Source organism: Anser brachyrhynchus (genome assembly GCF_964034855.1).
Source record: "Anser brachyrhynchus genome assembly, chromosome: 13".
Taxonomy (NCBI): domain Eukaryota; kingdom Metazoa; phylum Chordata; class Aves; order Anseriformes; family Anatidae; genus Anser; species Anser brachyrhynchus.
Window position 1 is genome coordinate 2,542,522 of NC_137708.1, and position 24,981 is coordinate 2,567,502.

Here is a 24,981-nt window from a genome sequence, read left to right on the forward strand (position 1 = left end):
CCTGTGAAATTTATTGAGTTTGGTTACACACGTAAAATCTAAACCACAAAAGAAAGTCTCAAATACTGATTACACTTTTTAAAAGTGAGATAAAAAATGAGGAGGCCTTCTTTTCATTATATACTAATGCAATGTAAATGTATTTTAAGCATCATGAAATCCAAATGGAATTTCTCACAATTTCTCTTTTTTGACTGCAGTAGTTCAACAAAAAAATTACATGTAAATGATTCAAAACCTCTTGAAGAAACAGCATTTTTTTCTAATTTGAGCAGAAGAAAAAAATGTTTCAACCCAAGCTCAGCAAGGGATAACAGTATTGCAGTCACTGCATGGAGAATTTAGCCACTCATAATTCTAAACCCTTTTCAAACGCTTTATTGCTATAAGGTGGCTAATACCAGCCTCTACACAACAGGGCTCCCATAGCATTAACCATGAGAGATAGGCTTCCAGAAAGAAACTATAGCAAAGTAATTGTAAATCTCTAATGATGCATAAAACCGAGCTGAATTGGTCCTGAATTCTCAGCATAAAAGAAATGAACCATCAGAAGAACCAATTCTGGTGGCAGTATAACATACCCCAGTGTGGAAACTGTTTATGGTGTTTGCTGCAGTGGAAATATTCCTACTAATATGCAAGCAATACGAATTCATTAAAAATGCCCAAATGATGCAAGTTCTCACAATACTGTGTGTGACATTAAAAACAAATCATTAGCCAAAAGAAAACCTCATCTGTACCAAAGCAGTTCGCCATCTCCTTTCTCAGTTGCAGCCAGTATTTCTGGACTACGAATTCCACGGGTTCTGTGTGTTTTTAAACCAATACTGCAAGACTTTCGGTATGGTACTGTGCTTTGTGGCAGGAACTGCCTCGCACAGCTGGGCCAGCTGGGCTGGGGCCTCCAGAGCCATGGGCACGCGTTGGTGGGACAGGGCTGGCCCTGCTGGTGGGCTGCGGTAAACCCAAAGCCTCCCATCTTCCTCGTGGGTTTAGGCAACTCCCGCCGGATAAGTATCCAATAAAACATTTAAATCTGTAATTAATGATACCATTTCATTAATTAACGATGCAATCCACAAACTGTAACAATCGACCCAGCTCGTTCCCAAAACCTCAATGCACAAGCCTGGACCCTCACCCATTAATCCATCACTGTCCAGAGGCAACATGCTCCAGAAGCAGATCAGATTGATTATCTGGGAGACCAGAAATCACTTACTCGTGCACAAATCAGGCGCAGAACACGCAGAGGTTATGCACGTCTCCCTTAAAGCCCTACCCAGGAGCTTCAGCATGGCCATAAACACGACTCCTTTAGAGATGAGAAGCCAGCTTTACTTTTACATCTAAAAGATCTCAAGCTTTTTTCCAAACGCTGCCAAAAGGTATTGCATGGGATGATGCTTTTCTAGCGCCAGGGCATCTGTCCACTGAGAACTAGATTGACAAGGCTGAAACTGTTGTTTTTGTTTGTTTTATCATTTCACAACTCCAAGAGCCAGACATCTGAAAGCTAGGATACATCATCGCACTGTGTCAAAATCGGCGAATGCACAGATTTGAAATCTGCATACGTGGCAAAAATAGGGCGTATCTGAAATTAATTAAAATTTCTAGGCACTACCCAGAGAACAGTATTATCCATAATAAGCATGCATCAATGTATATCATATTTAGTGCATGCTTTTTAGTGAAGCTGCAGTTTTCAAGTCTCACATGTAGGACTCTAAGGCTTATGAAGGACTCTGAGGCTTAGCAATGACTTCTCATTAAAAAAAAAAAATTTCAAAGAATTATCTTATTAAAAATAAGAACCAAATGTCAGTGATTTAAAGTCACATTGAAGAGGAATGAAATGCAAGTGACCCACTGGAGCTTTCTACAGTTGCAGTTGCAACTATATGCACCACATACTGCCTGTGCAGTATAAAAATACCATAAGTATGTACAGGTATTGCAGCCTTATCCATAATCCCTGTGGAAATTATGGAAAGAAAAGGTAAACAGCTTTGTGAGAGACTTTTTAAAAGATAACATTGGTCTGATCCTATTCCTACTGCAGTTAATAAAATTTTTAACATTGATAGCAGTAGAAAAGTTAGGATAAGGATAAAACACGAAGAAATTAAGTTTTCCTATTAAATATCATTGTTGTGTGAGTATATATATATGTATATATATAACAATAAAGGAATGGAAACAAACTGTTGAGAGAGGGGAAAAGGTCTGCAGGCACGAGAGAAATGAACTGGTTCACACTGTTGCAACCACCACTCACATTGGCGAGGTGCTGGCACCTTGATTACCTTTTTTTTTACTTGTGTATGAGGATCTCACCCTGTAAGGGTTTTTATGGCTATTCATTTTGGAAAAAAAATATCTGAACTACTTGACTCATTACCTTATGGTTTTGCAGCAGTAAGTGCAATCTAAGATTCTCCATTTGACACCTTTACATTCAAAGGTATCTCTATTTTTTCCAATCAAATCAGACCAACTCTAATTAAATTTAAACAAGACGCTAAAGTGAGATGAATGGTTTATAGGTGCTTCATGCTTCCTTACATTGATTAATAGATAAAGAATTCATACCTCCACCAAATTAGTTGACAAACCCTACTGTAATTTATTCCTTGTACATGATGATCTGTAAGCACAGGATGCTCCTGTAGGGACTGAGCTCCAGCTCCCTCCAAATATATTTTGTGCTGGTTGGCTGCACCCACCAGATATTTATATTCCACACATCCTGTACTCTTAGTCAAAGTTTCTCAATCTGGTTTTCATTTTAAATCAAAGTAGCAGCGATTGTTCTTGCACAGAATGCCATTATTTGTCAGTCGGGTTTGCAATGTGGGCAGCTGCATTAGACCGTGCTATTTCTTGGTGCCCAAAGAACTGCTCTGTTGGGTTTTATTTTTCCGTTTGTTTTCCCTTATGTTGTCCTGCATATCACTCTGCTCTATAAGTGAGCAGCAAAGGCAATTTTCTTTCACATATGGGTGTAATTTTGCCAGAGGCATTCATTTGTCACTTAAAAATCATGTTCTTTAATCCCCAAGCTAATCCAGAACATGCCTACCTACTTCTAAAGCAGAGCATTAGAAGAGGGGAGTCCGGTGCCGTGGATCAGCCAAGAATTTCTCTCAGGCTGGAGCCACACACAGGCTGGAAACGGGCTTGAACTTTTGCAGATGGAACTGACTCTGCTTATTTTTAAGGGGGTTATTTTTTAAAATTATAAATTCAGGTCAGGGCATGAACCAGGAGCTGGCAAGAGATGTATATGGGGTTTAATCTGACTCATCAATTATGTTACAGTTCAAATTGTGCAAGGGCAATCCAGACCCTGAGGAGGATATCCCTGTGTTGGATAAATGGAAATCAATAAATCTATTCAGAAAAACATAATTTCATTTTGATTCTAAACCAGAAATTGAGATACATTCATTCCTCCCTTACCACACCTCCCTGACTTAAATATATCCTGTGTTATATAAGTAATTGTTTTGAACCCACTCTAGGACACAGTCAGAGACATGACTCCAATAACACATTATCAGTAAAACAAAGCAAAACAGTTTCATGTCCCTGCTGCGTTTGTATATACACTCTTAAATGAGCAGATTCTCTCATTATTCACTCTGATCTGGTCATCGTATGCTTAGTCACAGCTGTCACAACAGGTGCCCAAGCGTCCCCCCTCTTTGTGGCTCTGCGTTTTCTTTCTGGAGTTCATTGTCAAATTCCTCTGCTGCCTTTCTTTGGTGGCTTTGCTGTTGCCTCTAAGGTTATTCCCAGATTCAACTTTTTAATTACTTCTGAAATCATCCGGGACTGGCTGACTCTGGGTGTGACAACCCTTCACCTTAAGCATCAGCTCTTTTTTACAATTTGATGGTCTTAATCTTGTCACATGAAGCCAGTTTATTTACCAGCTTTGGCCCCTCTCCTTTCGCCTGGAACTTTCTCCATCTGTCTTAAAATCCCCAGTGATCACTTCTCCTAACTTCAATGTACAACAGCGTACATTGCAGAATGTACGTGCAGACTATGTAGCAGTTAGTGGCACAATCCTCCACTACACTGGATTTTCTCCCCCTGTGCCAAACTAAAGCAGGAGTCTCCAGTGACTTGAGAGTTTCTAGATGGGGTCATCTCCTCACCTTTGTTTCTCTCTAACATCATTCAGCAGGAGTTTGGGGAACAAAGTTTATCTGATACAACCTTGTATCGAACATTTTTAGTTCTGTAACAAATGTTTACTTAGCTGGAAGCAAGTCTCTTTTGATATTAAACTATCTCCAAATAAAGACACAATTTTAAATGATTTTTTTTTGCAATTGTCTTCAAGATATATAGTGTAAGTTGAGGGCAAAATATATGCAATTCAAACTTTTATGATTTGCAGATATCAGAAGCTTTGGCCTGATTTCCAAAGTTCTATAACCCATCAGTCCCATTGAATTGCAAAGGCTGGTGAGGAAGAAACTAGCCTGAAAGCCAGCTATGTAACCTATATCAATCCCCTGAAGCACTGAAAAGAAGACTGGGCAAAAACATTAAGGCAAAAGCTTTCTACAGTTTTACTTCAATAAAATTACAAAGGAGCAAGGAAAAAAAAAAAAAAAGAGCTTTCGATTCACAAAACAAATAGATTCAATCCAGTACTAATACCATTTAGTTTTTCTCCCTGAAAACCCACAGTTAGGGGTTGAGACACGCATTTGTATCTCAGGTTTCATCCATTTGGGACTGAAATCTTTTTCTAGCATACCCTTACAATACTGCCTTCCCTGCCCTACAGGGCAGCATAAGCAATTACAAATGCTTACAGTTGAGAACAAAATATTGCAAAAATCTTTCATGTGTCTGCACCATTTTTAACACAATTTATTAACTGACAACTAGAAGCAGAGGCAGTGTCATATGTTCATCCAGATTTCTGTCGGTCACCTACAATTTGAAGAAGTTATCCTCTATGTTATTGTACTTTACCAGCTCTTTGGACATAATAATTAACACGTTGCACTAAAATGACTTAAAATCCTACTGTTTTAAAACTGAACAGAGAAATCATCCCCCTCTTTTTTATTCCCCTTCTTTTCCCAGATTATTTTAAAAGCAAAGTAATTACACCTGGCATGTTCGTCAGGATGTGGGGGCATTGTTCTTCCCCTTCACTTTACAGCAGCACCGGTTTCACTGTCAGCACATCCCGGGACCGTCTGCAGCTCCTGGAGGATTGCACGCCTGGTCTGAACCTTCCCAGGATGGGAAATCTCCCCGACTTTCACTTGATTGTATGCTAAACTGGAATGGGAGCAGCAAATCTGCCTTGCTATGGCGCAAGTCTGACTGACTGCAGTTACACACTGATCTTAACTAAAACATAAATCTGCAACAGATAAAAGGAAATAAATAGGGATGAGCAGAGACTGGGCATGCAGAGAGAAAACCAAACACAAACTGAGAGCCAGTGTGCTGCAAAACCAGGAGTGCAAAGAAGGTAAAGGGCATGAGCTTATTTATTTATTTATTTATTTTAACCTTGTTCTAATTTCTTTCATTTATGTCTTTCTTTCTCCAGAAATCATTGGACAGAACAGAAGAAGGTGACAAACATTTCTTCCCTCAGTCGCTTGTCTCCTGAGCTGCTGCTGACTGGCAGGCATCACTTACCAAAAGGCAACCAGATGAAATTGCTCCTGTGTGATGGGAAGCAGGAGCTTTGAATGGACTCCCAGTTTTACACGGTATTTCTATAACTGTAGAAGCTCCACGGTCCATATTATTAACCTCTTTCTATTCAAGGATCCAGAAAAGGCGGCTGTGTCAGGTACCCAACCTGAAGTTCAAGACCTTTACAGATGAGGCAACATTTTAGAGCATAATAACTATAGAAAATCCTTATCAAAGATTGTCACAGAGTTGGAATTACCAGTGGTTATCAGTCAATAATTGTTACAGTAACTGATGGGTAAGCAGTAACCCTTCACATGCAATTCTTCTGTGGGAATGAGAAAAGCAGCTGGAAAGAATTCATAACAAGAACCTTGCAGAGCTCAGAGAAATGTGATGTATAAACAGATTATTATTTCCTGTGGATATTGATGATAAATGAACTGGATTCAGTGTGTCTAGGAAATATCACTACACTCTAAGCCAGCTGAACTCCCTGTGGCTCAAGGTAAAAACCTCTGCTGTAACTTACGAGAATTCAGCATAAAGAAAGCACTAAATATCTGGGTCACTCGAAATAAAACAGTTGAACATTCCTCTTACATATTTTTCATTTAATTAATCTTTCCTGTTGGTTTTCAGTGTAATGAGTCATTGATTATTGCAAGTGGTGCTTTATAGGGTAAATTAATTCATAGAAGAGAAACTGTAAGAAGGGCTAAGTAGCCAGATAAATAAATAAAATGCAAAGTGTGTTGGTCACCTGGCTGAAAGTCAGCCCCACGGGATTCCCATTTCTGTAAATCACCTTCTCAGTGAGCACTACCAATACCCATGCTCATCTTTACCCATGCCTACAGCTTTTATAAAACATGAAAAATCATTATAGAAATAAGCAAAAATAGCCAAAACTCTGTTCCTCTGCTAGAAATGTGGTTACCTACAAGGAGATGATAGCTTTACATGAGAAAACATATGTACAAGTGGCTTTTCCATTCAACTTAAAGGAAACTTAGCCATGGTCACTCATCTCAGTGTAATAAATGATATTTCTAAAAAGAGAACAAAGCAGGAAGAACTGGATACCTACATTTATGGTTAAACAGAGAAAAGGCTGATGTTTGGAGAAGCTGGTTGTACCTGTGAAATTAATCTTAAAATACTTTCATGGACATGGGCTAGAGCTAAATGTACTACCTGGCTTTCACAGTGCTTACAAAAAGATTAAGTTATAAGGAACGAAACATTGAAATAACAAATATGCTCAGAGTAAACCAAGAGGGACCAGGAGCCAATTTCCTTCTTGGCACATCTCTGGTTCTTCTTTACCTTAAGTAACAGTGGGTATTTATCAGTATATTTATGCACAACACAGTTTACCAAGTCAGTCTGAAGCTGGCCTTCAAGCATTGCACACGGGAGAAAACTGCATTAAAGAAACAATACAATTCCTCATGACCTTACCTCAAGACTAGTCCCATTGCAAATTAGCTTAGATCACAAAAGACTTTGCACCACTGAAAATGTTTGGGAGATGGTGGGGTTATAGTTTATGACGATCCCAAACTCTCTGCATTGTTGAACTGCACAAAACCCAGGTAAATATTTTGATCACACATGGAGCTACAGCACACATGCATGCCTTAGCTCTTTTGATGGCTTTCAACATTGAGAAGGGTTCCCATTGTGCTGTGAGGATATTTACTTGCATCAGTCTCGTTTTTATCTCTGTTAGACATGCCCTTTGCTCTCCACAGCCTTGGAAACTGTACTTCTGGTGTTTGCCAGAAACATTGCATGAACATTCAAGCAAGGAACAGTAACAACCACCTCAGCTGGTAAATTCATACCACAGAGAAAGAGAGGGGAAAAAAAAAAAAAAAAAGAAAGAGGACTGTCTATTTTACAGCAAAATATTCATAGAAATCACAATGCCTCTTAGCAGGGAAAAATCCTAAATTCAGGAAATAAATTAGTCATTTATAATATGCACTCAGATCTAGCCTGAAATGTACTATTAAGTCATTTTACACTGCAAACCCCTAGGGGCAAGAGCCACATCTTCCAGTCTGGGAACAGTACAGTCAGATCCAAAGCACATTGATGGTACTCACCAAGCACTAATACTACGTGATGGCCTTTCTGAGCAAACTCGGAGCCCATGGTACTGATGATCCTGGACAGCATAAGTACTGTGTGAAATCCTTCTCACAGTAATGAACAGTTATCAGGCTATGCAAAAGCTGAACTAGAAACACTAATTTGAAATATGGTACTTAAAAAATAATGTGGAGTCCTTTCGCTCCCTGGAGATGTCTGGTTTCCCAAACAAATGGATGGATTATAACAAGCCATTGTGTATTATTTTCTGTTTGTCAATGACCTCGTTCCAGTGCTGTCTGTGATACTTAACTGGGAAACTAAAGCTTGGGGGTAGATCTTCAGCTGGAGTAATTCAGCCCTGCTCGCTGTACCAATACACAGCAGGCGGAAAGCATCTTCCAGTGAACACACAACACTCAGAAAGCTTCATTTCTTGGCTTGAATAAAATGAGAAAGAAAGATGCCCTTCCAACATCAGCAAACAGGTGAGTACAAACATATTTACAAACCTGAATTCTGGGGTGACTTCAGTGACAGTTGTTTGACAACTAGCAAAGACTGTGAGGTGCATTTCTGTGATGAATGTATAGGTGTTAATTTTTGACCCGGGACTGATCACATGATGAAGTTCAAACCGCTGATGGCATTAGGTTCTTTTCTTGGTTTGTTGGATTATTACACTTAACATGTGTGGTGAGAGCTTCACAGGAAGAGCTGCATTCTGCCTTACTATCATCTTGGTAATATATTTTTTGTTTTCTTAAAACCATGCATGTTGCACACTGATGATCCTTGCAGTGATTTACAAATAATGCAGTTATACCTCATTTAAATCATACGTTATAATTTATAGGTTAGTTATTTTATGTTAGTGTCAATCAAAATCGGAAGCTGTATGAAAGAGCTCAGAATAGGAGAAAAAGATTTTTCATGGTAAGCTTAAATAAACTAATGATGGTATTATAAGAGCTATCACAGACAAACCTGCCATCTATTAACACAATTGTTGCTGTTTATTTAAGTGGTCCACCTCCTGCTTTTTTGTAAAAAGTTAATAATTATTTACACAAGTTTAGTTATGCTGTAGACAAGTCTGCACTGGATAAAACCTACAAAACTGAGCTGCAGATCTACCTGAACAGTTAAGAGTGAATATTGAGATTTCTGCCTTTTTTATTGCAGCATACACCAGCCCTCTGATGAAGGTATATTTGAGATTTTTTTTTTTGAGATAACTCCTCTGAGATTGTCAGGGTGATGGTAAGCACCCAAAGCCCCATCCCAGCACAGCCACAGGAACGGTTTTGCAATGGCATTGCCTTTGCAGAGCACTTCAGCACCAGTGTTGCTGGTTTAGCACAGACAACAGCGCACACAGCACCTGAGCAGGAAGGCAGAAAAGTAAAGTAAAAAGTAAAAGTAATGGAAAGTAATTCCCTTTTAGGCTTGTCTCACCCTGTCCCTAGCAGGCTGGGAGCTCCTCGTGGCACCCAGCAGTCCCTGCAGTACACCTATGAAATGGTGGCAGCTCTGCTAGCCTGCCTTCTTGTCAGTTGGAAGCTAGAACACATTCAAAACTTTTTAATTCAGGTTGTGAGCAGAGACTGGGACAAAGCAGGAGACCCTGACTCCTGGAGACCACAGAAAGTCAACAGCCACTGTGTCCTGCACAGTGCCGTGGTGGTTGAATGCCGACTGTACTTACCACCTCCCTCATATGTAGAAGACCTCTGAAAGTTGTTGATAAATGCGTTTTCAAGAAGGACTGCGTTAGACCCCAGATATTTGTACTTGTAAGGCAGCCTCCCGCTGTGCTCCAGCTAACCATGGCAGTAAGGATCGGTGGGGGCACTGCTTATGGCATGTGCAAGCGGCCATTTGGTCAGATTTGGCAGCAGCACTACCCCACGGTCCTCCAAGGTGTGTAGAGTGAAACACATCAGTAAAGCACACACTACCATGATGCTAAATGTTCTGTAGGATAAAGGGATGCTCCCAGAGCAATGCAGGGCTCCAGCTCAGATGATCTGAAGCTCTCGGAACAAGTTCAATGCAGCCAACATCAGCCTTCCTGCATGGAGAAACCCAGGTCCTTTGGAAGCAAATTTTCCTATTACAAAGAGAGAAAACACCTCTCATACCTGCCCTTTGCAGCATTTTTGCTGCCTAGAACAAATTGCTGTTGATTTCCTGCAGAAAGGAGCAGTGTAGCCTGTATGGTTTAGAAATATCGTCATTTGCCTTCTTCCCTACAGATGGCAAACTCTTTGGTTTCTGCCACCACTAAACATACAAATAAATCATCAAGATATGATCTGCTAACATATTCAAAATGATGTTTGGCCTCAATTTTTTTTAGCTTCAAACATCAATTTCATTTCGTAATGAATACATGCTTCATCTCATAACATTTCATTTTTCATACATTTAGCAAAATTGCTTAACTGATACATTTTTTTTCCAAAACAGCTTTATTTCTACCCTAAAAACATGCAAATCAAAGACTCGCACACTTATATCATGTGCAGAATTCCCTACTGTCGGTTCAATCGCTAAATCATAAAATATTCATAATCCCTACTTTTTTTTTTTGTAATACAAAATGAATTTGGTATCCTGACGTTTTTTATGTAAATCATGTTAAGATACACGGACGAAATTTTACCAGCCTCTCCACGTAGCTATTTCCACTTTCATTTGCTGCCCCTTCCAAGGAACAACCTCCCCACCAGCCACCCATGTGCTCTGCGTGCAGGCAGCCTTATCGGGAGCGCTGGCGAGGCACATCCAGCACTCACTTCACAAGCTTAATGCCCTTTGCAATTCTTGTCTGAGCAGTTGTTAGCTGAAGACAAGAAGACTTATTTCTATTCATTCCCTGCATAATCCACCTTATGAATTTACACCTCACCTACCCGTACATTCAAGGACCCAGAAATACAAAATATTTCCTACTGTGTTTTAAACCCACATCCTCCTGGATACAAGATAAGAGCTTAATAGCTTTGACACCGCAGTGTTTTCATATTCATGCATAAGTTATGGATATAGCAACAGATCAGCACTTCTTTGTGCTTCTCATTGGCTCTGGTTCGCTGCCTTAAACTGTCTGAGTCAAGGCCACGTTTTAATGCCATAGACGCTCTATTCAAATACCAGTATGACCACATTTTAAAAGCCACCCTGTACCACTTCATTGCCGCAGATGTCCTTTACATCTGGCAAGGGCCGTTTCTCTGCATGTCAACAGTAATTCAGTTTAACAGCTGTCTCTTTTGACAAGCTTAGTGTCAGACTCTGAAATGACAGGGTGACAGTTTTCCTTTTCTTTAACAGAACGTAGTGCAAATTAACCATTTGAATGCAGGATCGCTGAACGCCCCGAGAATACAGTTTTCAGAGTGAACTGAATAGGATTTAGGAATTGTTGATATTTCAACCGGAGCTGAAGACCTATAGGGTTTGACAAATCGAGGCACTTCTACTGTAATTGAGATTTGTACCTGAAATCTAAGTGTTCAAAGCCCAGAAAACCTTAAACTGAGATGAGATAGACATCAGAGGTAAACACTGGGAATTTGCAAACTGGTAATGATCAGTACTTTTCCTGCATTGCATAAATACACAGGAGAATTTTCTGTATATTTAGTTAAAGTGCTTGTTAATACAGCAGCTAATGGTATCGTGTGTATCAGCTTTCAAACGGCACGCTGTACACACACCATTTTCCACAAATGCCATACGTACCGAGGCACCTCGTAGCATCGTTTCTCCAGGACCAAACCTATGCCCAAGATAATTCTGTACACCTTAATGACTGAAACCTTTAGCTCAAAAACCAACTTGTGGACAGTAACAAAGTGCCACCACCATTTCTGAACAACCAGTAAATGCTACACAGACATCCCTTTAATCAAGTGCAAGAGTGAGCTTTACGAGGCTGGCTGTATTAGGCTCACATAAAAGTGAATAAAACAAATACAAACATTATGCTACACTTAAACTGCATATTGATGCAAGTTGTATGGTGAGCCACTTCACTGTGTTAACGTTACACTCCAGCTGCCACAGTGAGGATGAACGATATGTCCCTGATTTGGCAAATGCATGTCCTGTTCTCATCCTGTTGAAACCAACGGCAAACCTCAAAGTGATTGCAATGGGACTAGACTCGGGCTCACGCAATTTGTTGTTTTAAAGAACTATGAAAACCTTTCTGCTGTTTGCTCCTGGGTAAGCAGTTACATCTAAAGCACTACAAAAACTCTGGGATGAAAGGATGATACAGAGAGATTAACATTTAAACGCCTTTAGTAATTGCTTTTGTTTGCTTATTTAGGTGTCACAGTAAGTATTTGGAAGTGTTACCCATTGCCGTAACATCTGGGCATCTCATAATATTTAAAAAGATTCATGCCTCTTACTATCTCTAAAAGGCATGCAAATCTGTATGAGCTGAAATGGGGATTTCTCAAGAACTGTTCAGTCTCATAATACAGCTAAGGTCTTCCTCATTATTCAGCTCTTTCTACATATAATTGGTCATGACCTGCAAAAAGAAATCACTTCCCCTCAGTCACTCTATAGCAAGGTTCTGCTCTATCTTGGTCCTTCCTTGAGTAGTAGAAACGATCAGAAATGAGCCGAAGCTCACCCTGGGGCTTCCAGCCTGAAGACTGAGCTGCAGGAAGAGCTCTCCTCTTGCTGAGCAAGATCTGGTAAAATTAGCGGTCGACCTCAGTAAAACCTGAGTCTCCCCGCTCTGCAGGAGCTGGGACAGACACGATGATGGAGCTAAACTCCCCGGTGCCTCATTTCTCACCCGACATGCCCTGGCTTTTCATTTCCATGGCCTGGGAATTCATACATTCATAGCCAGAGGTTAGTCTCCATGAAGGAAACATATTGCTAGCATTTTATTAATATACCACGAACCTAAGTCAGCTCCAAACACACATTTTTAGCACTATATCAGCCCTGGAGGAGCGTACAGGGCACTGGGTTTGGAGGGGTAGGTTGTCATTCGTATTGCACACACATCTCAGCTATACAAAGCATATCTGATCATTTATAATACTTAACCTCTCCAGAATCTATCACATGCCTGAAAAACTAATAATTCTATAACTTAAGCTAAACAGAGTACTATTCAGTTGTAAATTTTATGGCTACTATCTCCACCTCTTATGAAGTGTGAAAAGAGGCTTCATATCTGTCAGTCTTTTCTCAGAAATGACTTTCGTTGATTACTTAAACTTTCGTTAAATAAGCTTTCCACAAGCTGTAAAAACAGAACACAGTAGGGAAAAAATTGGCTCTCTTTTAAAAGTGCTGTAAAGTCTCTTTTTGAATGAGTAATTAGAAATGTGTAAACTCTTTTATGGATATGTGAGAAGCACACACAAAAAATGTGACATTCCATGCAAGTATTTCTGTGTGCTATCAAATTTCATTGTATTTCACAGAGACCAAAACTATACAGACCCAAAATACACATACATTAGTGGACATGGGTTATTTGCCAAGAATGAATTTACATACAGTACAAGTAAAACATCCTAATTTAAATCTACGACAATGGATACTCACATTCTTAAAGAGAAATCAGAGTTGTTTGTCTTTCCGCTCATATTTATACAGATTGCAAAGCTGTTGACAGAGCATGATTTGAGCTGGGCCTTTCCAACCGCTTACTGTTATTTTTATTGCCATTGTCAGCTATCTTTTTCATATCAAGAATGGAGCTTGGATGAAGACGCTCTGATTTTTTGAAGCCATAAACAAACAGAAGGAGACGCCACGTCACCCAGCAGCCGGGCACTGAGTGGGCAGTGGGGAAACCCGAGTCCTGCTGCTGGCCCTCATCCCCCGAAAACCTCTCTAAAAAGCCTTAGCCCCTTGGCTGTTCTGCCCCTGTACCTGGATGCTTGGTAGGGCAGAGGCATGGTCATTGAATGGGACTCATTCTGCACAAAGGGCTCCTCAGGCTGTAGGAACATATTCCAGTGCATTTCTGCATAAGATCCCTACTATATTGGAAGTTTTAGACAACAAATAGCAAAGCAGCAATCTTTCTGTTCAGAAGTGGGATGCATAGATGGGACTGAGCATGCTCAGGCACCATATGAGTGCCATAGCACCTAGAAGCACCAACCTCTCGGAGTGCAAATCCAGGTATTTCTGTGGTTGTCCAGGCTGTGAGCACAGAGGAGTGCTCCGTCCCCAAATCAGATGACGCAGATGCACTGCAACCCCTTGGTACCTTCAGCGCATTAGGGCAATCCCTCTCCCTGCCCTTAAAACTCTCCCTTTATTCACGCTGGGAGAATAACTTGCTGTGACTTTGAACAGAGAGGCAAGTATTTTAAGGTAAGCAGAAGTAAAAGAAACCTATAGGCATTGCGAGGGGAGGTGGGAGGTTTCCAAAAGTGCCTGTCCCCCTGCCACCAGGGCAGCTCCCACGGAAGCGGCCGAGGCCCGCTGCGGACGTCGCAGGGAGAGCCCCCCCTCCAACCGGGTAGGATGCTCGCTTGAAAAGCCGGTGGATGCCATGCTGTGTACACGCACTGTGCACTATAAATAGTAATGTCTTCTCCGCTCCTCTCCATGGAAAAACCGGCAGGAGGGGAAATAGTCTCAAATCTGTGTCGTTTTCAAGCCAAAGAGAGCCAGGCTCATTCTCTCCTCGGTGGGGAAGCCGTAGGTGGGGGGTATGCCCCCATAACCCTGTGGAGGCTGAGCAGTCAGAGGGTGAAGCGGGTTCCAGCTAATGAAGCTGGGAGGAAGAGCTGCCCCCCCCGGCCCCGCAGAGCAAGGCGACAGCCGCTGCGGAGGGTTCGCCTGGCGTCGTTCTGCGGGCGGCATTAACTGCCACATGGCTCCTCGATCCCGAAAACGGCCCCGCGCACGGGGAGCGCGCCCCGAAGAGCAGCTGCTCCCTGACACCGCTACTCCACAAATCCCGGGGGGCTGCAGTGTGGAAACATCGCCGAGGACTCCCAAGGAGAGCAGAGAGCACCGCAGCACGATCTCCCTTCGTGTAGCGGATAGCAGTGCCCTCGTTTTATTTTTTCATCCCCGGGAGCGTAATTAGGACCACATCTGCAAAGTTCAGCAGTAACATTGACACGAGAGCAGTGCCACCGCTCCTGCTCCCCAAGACGCTGCTCCAAGCAAGTTGCCTGGCAAAGTACTCACCCACGCAATTCCGTGGCTCTGTTACAAAGCCAACCATGGCACGAGTGTTTTCAAGTAGAAGAACAAAAGTATGAGAAAGGAAAGGGCTTCACACATCTTTAGTGTGGAGAATGTATTTAGTGCTCCCAGAAGCTATTAGATGGGGTGATATGGGCAATTTATTGTTTTGTCAATATCTTTTATTTTGATTTAATAACTTACGAAAACTAGAGTCTATCTGTAGCACAGCCTCAACTTCCTTTATACAACCCCACTTAACTTTCAAACACTTTAACTTTCAGGTCAAATCTCTGTCACATTGATAAATGGATCTATTTAAATTTTTATCAGTGAAGAATTCTCTCTGGTGTCTTATTCGCTATCAGATTTCATGCGCAAAATAACAGGATACTTATTATTTTTTGTTACCCACCACACACACACACACACACAAAAAAAAGCAAGTCACAAGAGAAAGCACAGACGTCTTTGTGAAATATCCGTAATTCATATGGAGACGTACATGTGAGTGCAAGGAAGATCTTGCACTTGTATAGAGAGCGTACAGCTTATATTGATTATTAGCTTAAAACAGAGACTTATCGGCTCTCATTTAAGTGTACCACGTCATTGCTACCACATACTTTGGTATTGCCAATATGGGTGTCCTGCAATGCTGTAAAGTATCACTCCTACAGACATTTCATATGGAGAGAAGTACAATATTTCTGGGAATAATGTGTAAAACACAAGGCCGAAAGCCTACTATGGGGTTTATACATTAGCCACTAACTATCCCTGCATTAACAAGTAAACAAGTCAAATCATTTTATTCTCATGCTCGTGAGGCATTATTATACAAGATATAGGGGCCTGGAGTGTCGTTTAATCTTATTTGGCTATCTGACTATTGCTTCATTAAGCAAACCAGAGAAAAACTGCTGCAAAGTCAACACATTTTTAGGTGTTATTGTAAATAATCACCTGGTTTTCCTGCCAATAATCAGGACCAAAACTATAATCCTTATAGCCCTAAGTATGCTATATATGTTTAACCTTTACTTTAAAATGGTATTAAATGCTGAACACTGTGGCTACTGTAAAGATAGTAAAAACAGATACTGGAGGAATATAACAGTGTTTAATGACAAGTTACAAAGAGTTCTACTGAAAGAAAAGCAAGAGCAAGAGAGGTTAAATAAACAGAAACCACAGTGCCTCTGATCTTACATTAACTTTCAATAACTAGAAAGTAAAATTTATGCTATATATGATTTGATTTCTCTGATCTGTACATTAAATATTTACTTCTAACTATAAACTTATGTGAGACCCAAACAAAAACTAATTTGCATTATTAATGATGCAAGAAATGTGATGCTTAGTCTCTTAAGACTTGTAATAAAGAAGAAAGTATGCTAGAGATTTACTTTCTCTTTTTCATTTTACAAGGCAAGTTTAAATGATAAAACTTATTTAATTAACAGAGACTCTATTTATGAACTAGTTGTTCCTGCCAGCAAGAATTTAAAAAAAAAAAAAAACTGTCTGAAATGAGGCTGAGACTACAAAGAGTCCATTTTCAGCTTCAGAGTCTCAAGGGAAAAATCAAAGGGTTTCTTTCTTTCAACAGTTTGGGTGAGATGATATTTTGAGATGTTGACAGCTGCCAAACTGCAAAACCAGTGAAGAACTACCAAACTGAAATCGTTTTTATCTTTTTGAATTTTTCTCAGTGTTCAACTCAACTTCCTTTTACATCTTACAGCTGAAATTTCTACTCTGTTAAAAGGTTTTTTCCTGCTTCAATGCTTGCGTCTACTGCTTTGGGCCAAAAATGAACTCCCTGTCTTCTAAAATTAATCATAAATAATACAGTGCCATTTTTACTAACTATTAGCAGTGTTTCTGTTATTATTGTTATTTTCAAGGGTGATGCTGCAGTCCCTGATCTACGGTCAAGGTGCCACTGGGAAGGTAGTCTACACATATAATAAATGAGGTAGTACCTGATCCAGGGAGCAGCTGTACTATTTAAGCCACAATCTGAACATGTGTTGCAAACAGGAAGAGTCCAGCACCCTTGGGGAGCCTGGCTGACTTCTTATGCCTCTGCCTATGTGCCAAGCATTGTAAGATCAAGACCTAAAATCATATACTTTCAAGTGGAAAATAAAGTAATGCATTAATTGCCAATTACATGCTCAGTGTGGAACCACATTTCAATGGTTAATCATCTTAATCATCTATCTCCATCACACTGAATGTTTTCACTATGTTTACTTACAAGATATTAGTAAAACAAGCCTCTTCTCTAATAAACAAAGCAGAAGTAAATGCCTACATTTAAAACTTGCCTCCTATTCTTTCTGATAGAAGCTGTTTATAAGATAAAAAACAAACCATACTTAAGTAAATTAATAATAAGTAATAATAGTAATAATAATAATAATAACGTTTTCCATAAAGCTCAAATGATTCTTTTTCCATTTGCTTGCTAAATCCTTTCCACTACTAAAGCCATCCCTTCTTTTCTAACCTCTTTATCTCTGTTTGTCCCGTGACCAACCTGGTGGTGGCTTCTCATCTTCAGACATCAGCCCCACACTTCCTCTCCCAGCCTCTTCCCCCACATTCTGTGTGTTCCTTTCTTCACCACATACCCAGATCAGCCCTTTCCTCCTCAAGCCGTCAGCCTGAGAAGCAGCCTCTGCTTCAGCTTCTTCCATCCACTTCTGCTTTTTTCCCAGTCTTCCCCCATGTCTTCCCTCTTGCTGTCACATCTGTCTTGAACAGGACCTCTTCAATCTTCCTCCAGCCAACCAGCCCCTCTAAACTTGCCCTTTTAGTGTCTGTCCCAGGCATCACTCTGTCCTGGCCTCTGCTTGTCTCCTGTGCACCCTGGCAGTACCTGGCCCCTTTGGCTCCCTCCACCAAAGCCAGCTCACACGCCACCAGACTGGAGACATTCCCATTAACGAATTAACATTCTCCACTAACAGACCTGTTCTGATCAATGATCCATCGACTAACTCACAGCTACATGATGGATTAGATTGGGTTTGCATCAAAAGTATATATATTCTTTTAGGTTTGTAAGCACAGAATGCAGTGCATAACTGTTTTGGCAGCGAGGAAGCAAATCCTGTTGAAATAATGATTAAATGACAATAAGGAATAAGGATAAGATAAGGAAAACCGTGAACACTAAAGGGCAGGTAAGGGGATGTTAAATGCAATATAAAAGGGGAGTTGTGGCACATGTAATATCTCCTTTAAATGTTGATTAAACATAGATTGTTGTTTTTTTTTTTCTTTTTTTTTTGACTCAGTTATAGTTACAGATCATTTTGTTTCTGTTCTATGCTCTCTACAAGCATCAGTGAAAGGTGCTTGGCACATTTGTATTTACTGTACGTTTGTATTTTATTCTTGCACACTAAGTACATTTACAACTAAAGATGAAAACAGGAGGCATAAAGAGAAGAATGTGCCATAAAATATCTTCAGCCTTCTTAGAAAGCAAGCTGATGTTATTCTGGAAGATGATGGTTTCATTGCAACCACACTTCAAATCAAGCTTTATCAATTGCCATTTATGACTAAGCGAGCCTGGCTTCAGATCATGATGTTGCTTCATGCCATTTGCCAGAGTAGAAAGTCTGTTGTAAGTATTATGGAATGAAGGAACTTGGATTTTTTTTTTTTTAATAATTTTTTTTTTTGGTGGGGTGGAATTATTTGTGCTGATGTAATCAGTTGCATATTTCAATAAATTACTAACTGAGTGATCATCACTCTTAGCATTAACAGAACAGGTGTTTATTCTCCTATTTCTGTAAACGCTTACCTCCATAAAAGCCTGCTTTGCTCACACCTTTTTATTTCACAGAGCTAGGTGGACTCGAACAGGCAGCCCTCCTGTTTCCCTATGGGACAATCTGCTCACGAGGTGGTGTTTCAAAGTGTTTTTTAATCATTTCTATTATTTTCTCTGTTCCCCAGGGAAGAAGATTTAATTCAATCTTTATATTCAACAGGATCCCTGGGAGAGAGGAGGCAGGAAGGGAAAGAGGATGGATGAAGAGAGAGAGGGAATAGCTTTCATCTCTTTTGGGGCCAGTCCCTTGCCTTTTACTGAACTCTTCCACAATTACAACACCAAAGGGTTCCTCAAACACATCTCCAAGTTCTGCTGCTCACTCTGCTCCAGCATGAAGTCAGGATGAAGGGGGACAAGAAAAGGCAGGTGTGTGCAGATAACTCTGTTTGCCCCAGCACTCCAGAAGAGGAGGCCACCATCCAGCCCCCAAAGCTAATGTGAAACTGAGATAACTACATACCATTCTCTGGTTATCAAATCAGGACTTTTTTTTTTTTTTTTTGGCTGTATAGGAAATCCTGAACCATGCTCATGGCTGGAGCTGAGCACACATAACGTGTGCTCGTATTGCTTGTGGCCAGTTAAAAATCATATAATACACCATGGGTTTAAAACAGAATTTAAATCTGCCAAGTCTCATAACTTCCAAGAAGGCAAATTTACCATAAAGAAAACAGTTTCCATTTACTAGAGTTTATATTCAGATCTCCGTCACAGAGGCTTGCCACCAAAGAAATCTTTTATGCAAGCACATAATCAACGGAAGCCTTCATTTTCGTTGTGGTTAGATTTAACGTGATAATGAATATTCCAGTGTCAGCTCTGGGTAAACTGATGGGGTTTCACCTCAAATACCCTCCTTTCAATATCTCACACAGGCACACGCTTGCTGAGCAGTAAATAATTTAGCAGCAACAACGCAAGGACACCTGAGATTTATTTAGAACGCAGCCGTACCTGCCCTGCTCATACGCTGGCCCGCATTCCTGGTCTTGTAAACAGCATCAGTACCACGGCAAAGAGAGCAAAGGCTTCGTTATCTATTTATATCCACCCCTTGCCACTGAGTGCAAAGGGGAGAAACAAGCCCCGTTAGGCTCACTGCTGCTCAGCCATTTCCAGCGGGATTTAACCCAGCGCTGCACCGGGAACAGCTGCACACCACAGCTCAGTGCTCCGGTGGGTTTGTCCTAGACCAAATCCCCACACGTTCCCTAATTGCCAAGGTTAATTTTTATTATGATTTTTAAAAATACAGATAACATTTTGCATTCATTTGAGAGTTTCCTTGTAGTCTGCAAACATTTACCCACCCCACGCGAGGCCAGTTCTTTCACGCTCGTTTTACAGACGTGGTGTGTGGCTGAATTAACATCACTGCGAAAACTTTCACTGCCGGCTTTCCTGGCCTGTGTCACCGTATTTTACTCTCTACTCATGACTTAACCATGGCTGCCTAGAGTAAGAAGGTTTTCCAATGTAATTTTTAAGGAACTGCAATTTCCTTGTGTTTTCACCTATTCTGCAGTTATTGGCTGATGTTTCTCCTCCCATTCTTCTTTCTGCCACTTTCAAGTTTCCACTCCAACACCAAATTCTACCCTCTTTTTCTACTGCTGTTCGCACTCACAGATCAAACAAACACAAAAGTGTTTTCTTAAAAAATAATCATTAAGCATATCGTGTAGTTTAGTACCAGTGACAGCTGAATATTTGTTTCATTAATAAATAATTTGCAATTAATTCATGGAGTCATTTCTAAAAGAACATTGTGATGTTTCCATGGTTTTAAAGTGGCAAAACACTAGTCATTTTTTGACAAAATTTCAGTACAAATTGCTCACATGCATCTACTGGCAAAATCCGACCTCTGTTGAGGAGCATCCCCTTGATCTGGGAACACAGCTCCCATTAGTGTTAGTGGGGAGGCATACATACAATATGCAAATAATTTCTGTATTTAGGATTTGTATTTCAGCTGCATGGGCGCTCACACTGCTTCATTCTAATTACTATTAATGAAATGACTAAACTTAAAGGTCTTTTTTTTTTCTTTTAAGGCTCATAAACAACTCTTCTACATACTGAAAGACTACTACAAAATCTCCACTACAGTGTCTCACCAGCCCATTTGCAATCAAAAGGACGGACATACAAACACATGTTATCCTGTCATTTGAAACTAAACACACTCCAGCATGCAAAGGCTCCCGAGGCTCTAAAATCATGCCCAGAGTTACCAGCCACCCCTCTACCAGCTGAGCATGGTCTCCTTGGAGGTCCAAGGGGATCATCCTCAAGTCTACAAAGGTCAACTTCTACCTGGGATGGGATAGGCACCATTCACTTTTACAATTTATCAAGAATTAAACAGCGGTTTACCATCTCTCACAATGTTCTTTCCAACCTTAGAGTCTGACATGATTTTTGAATAAATAACACAGGAAAATGTCAACATTCCTAGACACCAGCACCACTTCCACTCTAAGCTCCAGGACCTGATACCTGGTCTGCAAAGACTAAGGACGTTTCTAAACTCCAGAAACAATTACAGTTGCTGCCATATCACCTTCTCAATAACCTTCCCAAAATTGTAGGTTAGAGAGTAGTCTGCAGTCATTAATTGCGTGAAGGAGAGAGTGACGGTACAAAGCAACAAACCCCTGATCAACAGAGTGGGAGCTGTGCAGGAAAAAATAAATAAATAAATAAAACCTTCTTAGCAAGCAAGCTGCAATAGTTTAAAAAATACATACATATATCTATATCTATATCTATCTATCTACATGATTTGGGACATATAATTAGCATTCTGCAGTGGCAAACTAAAACTTGGAAAAAGTGTGCAACGTAAATTTGTAACTATTTGGGAAAATAATTTGGCAGAACAGTGTTTTTAGATGGAAGTGCTTCCAGGTTTTCTTATTCAGCAGCAAGAGGATCAATTATATTAATGGACCAATATAGCTCTGATGTGACATGCTAAAAAATTATAAAATATTTGTTTTTCAATTAAACTGAAAACAAAAAATACTAGTTTTTAACTGAAATAATGCCCAACTTTAAAGCTCTTCTAAATGAAATGAATAGGTAGATAACTTGGTGTCTGGAAAGCAGAGTTCTAGTCCCTTGGCAAAAATCTTCAGCTGAAAGGGTTTGTTTATTTGTCAAAAACATTGAGTTAAAATTAGTATTTTAAAAATTGGTGGGATACTATAACTTACGAGCTAAAAAGTAATAAAGGTGAATAAGAGAATCTATAAATTTTCTGGCAAGAAAATCTGCAAGCAATCAGCTATTTTATATCTTCCATCAATATACAGTCCTTTGTTACTCAATGATTTCAACAAGATGTGGGTTTGCCTTGAATGCAGTTTGCAACCTATTAGCTTGATCCAGTTTCCACTAAAGCAAATGAAAAGATTACCATTGACCTCAGTGAAAGCTGGATTAGACTCTGTTCACATTCACAGTGGAGAAAAAGAAATCTTAATGATTATTTATGCCAGAAATTCCAGAGCAAAAAGAAAAATTGATGCAAATGTGTTGGAGAATTTGAAGAGAAAAATGAGCACAGTGGATATAAAGTATGATTCCAATAAAAACTCTAAGATTACTAATTACTCTGAATAAGCTTATAGAAATGCTATAGATGTAATTTAATTGCACAAATATACTTCCAAATCCAATTACAGCAATGGAGCAATGATTATACAGTTGCATTAAGAGTTAAAATAAAATATGATACCAGATAAATGGGTATATTAGAAAGGCATTATTAGATTTTCTTGCATTTAGCCACCATAGAGTGCCACCAACCCTTGAAGCTAGGGACAGATAGAAAATAACAGATAGAGGAGAAAGATTGAGCTCGCTTGCTAAATATAGCCAGTAACAACTGAGGTATTTCTATTAGAAAAGAGAAATGGAGAGATACTAGATACCGATACATGACTTACACAACAAATCAAAATACTGACTCATGCTCACAGCCTTACAGCTCCACCAGAATTAGCAACTTTTGCGAGTATCAAACCACAAAAGAAGTAAAACTGAAGAGGATTTACTGCAGAAATTTGAAACATCCCAGAGAAATCACAATATAGCAATAAAGAGCCAATTATTACAACCATCAATATTCAGCAGTGGACTATCAGAGAAAAAGATATGCAGATTTGATTAGGAAAAAATACAGTCATGCCTATCATTTGGCAGAAGAGCATTACTTACAGATAGGAAAAGGGACATTCACTTTATTTGTAGGTTTAAATAATAATTTGATATTTTAGCCATTATGTCAAGAAATTAACATTTAAATTAGAGGAAACAAATACATGCACTGTGTCACAGTGAGTCCCTTTCTGATTTAAAACTAAACTAAGTCATCCCTTGCTTTGCTTTCTCCAATCCTGGAGTTTAATATTGACTCAAAAAAAAGTACAATATGCATCAGATCTGTCAACTTTTGAAACCCAAAGCAAATATTCACCAATTGCCAGAAGTTTGTAGGTCACGCTTAAATCACCTACAACCTTACCTGCTTTTAAAATTCAAACATAAAACGGGTAAAACTTGTATGGATTTTTTTCGTGATAATTCCTTTCTTGGTGGATTGGTAAATGCTTCTTTGGGAGGTTTCCCATCAATAAGCACATGCAGTTTATGCGTATTTTGTAGTCAGGGAGAGGGCCACTACGAACTTCAGTTTATAATGTCACATGGACTGCATCTGCAGTCTAAGGAAAAAAAAAAAAAGTGACTATTCTGCTTTTGCTACAGTATCATAAAGACAAACAAAAATCCACATTTGACTGAGCAAATCTCATAAATGTCTGAATTTCCCAACATGGCCATGATTTTGAGAGAGGTGGAGAGATGAAATCTTTACCTCTCTCTAAATTGATGGGAGTCTACCTCCTCCCTTCAGAGGCCAGAATATGGAAGCAGATGACTATCCCTCTGAAGGTTGTGTTTTATAATTCTCTGATGAGATGCCTTTGATTTAGGGTTTGCATGAAAGGAGAAAAAAATCCACTTAGTTTGCCAGCTCATCTAACCTAACTTTAATCACTTATTCTGTAGACAGCTATATCTGAGCTAGTCATCTAAAATCCCTTTAAAGTCAATGGTGAGAAATAGATGTTTTTTAGGATGCAATTAATTGATTGGAAAGAAGGGGATCTATCACATACAGAGAAGAATTGTGGCCCAGAGGGTTCTGCTTTTCTCCATTTACAGGGAGTTTGAACGTCTGCACTGTAGTCATCCAAAAAGAGCTGAAAAGAATGTCACCAATCTCTATTAACCAGTCTCTATTTTTTAATTTTCTTTTCCTTTACTTTTTCCTCTTCCCTTCTGTTTCTGCACCTAGTCTCTGCTGGGACATCAGTTCATTTTTTATTTTTATTTTTTACATTTTAAGCCCATTAACCCATTAAGAAAATGGGTTCATTCATCTGACAGCAAACTTTTGGACCATACATCAGTGCTCACTGAGGCCAGATGGACGAGATAAAATTCCCTGCCCTTTAACCACTCTCCCATGGACCCACTGATTCCTCAACTCCCAGGTCTCTAAGTCACATCGCAGAGGTATGAGACAATTCTGCTGGCAACAGAAAACCTAAGGAGCTCTGCTCCACCACTTCCATGGAGACATAGAAAAGTATTCCCCCTCAATACAGCACGTCTGCCAACTTGCTCTGTAGACACTTAGTGAAGCCATACAACTGAAATGCCCTTTGCCTGATTTAAACACAGAAGTTTCTGTGGCACACGCCAGGCAGAAGAGTCAGGCAGCTGCTCTTCAGCCACCTCATCTGGCCTTCAAAGTCTCCCACATTTAGTAGCCACAGGTCCCTGTAGAGGTGGTATATATATATACACTATCAGAGGTAAGCACAAGGGGAGGGAGAAGGAATGGTCCATCTCCAACTTCTCAAATACTTGCCCAATATCTTCCCATCTTGTACCTATGGAGGCTGGATTTGTCGTTGGGTCACTAAAAAAAATGTAGCAAACTTCATGGGGAAAAAAATATAATAAAAATAAATTGTCTTCATTAAGTAAGATCCAATGAAGTCAACTTGAATTAAGATTTCCCAGACTTGAATATTGTGGAGACCCTC

The 24,981-nt window shown here is 39.9% G+C and overlaps 1 protein-coding gene and 1 long non-coding RNA gene across 3 annotated transcripts in view; one reads left to right on the forward strand and one right to left on the reverse strand.

Moving 5' to 3' along the window:
• LOC308177008 (uncharacterized protein) overlaps positions 1-24,981 on the reverse strand; it is a 65,836-nt gene that overhangs the window by 8,377 nt on the left and 32,478 nt on the right. The window lies entirely within an intron of this gene.
• Positions 7,901-23,574, forward strand: LOC308177009. 2 transcript variants are annotated; one of them, XR_013938782.1, is made up of 3 exons: positions 7,901-8,279; positions 13,513-18,922; positions 19,011-23,574. It is a non-coding gene; the product is annotated as an uncharacterized lncRNA (long non-coding RNA). The 2 variants fall into 2 exon arrangements; XR_013938783.1 differs by having other exon boundaries at positions 13,513-18,637; positions 18,863-23,574.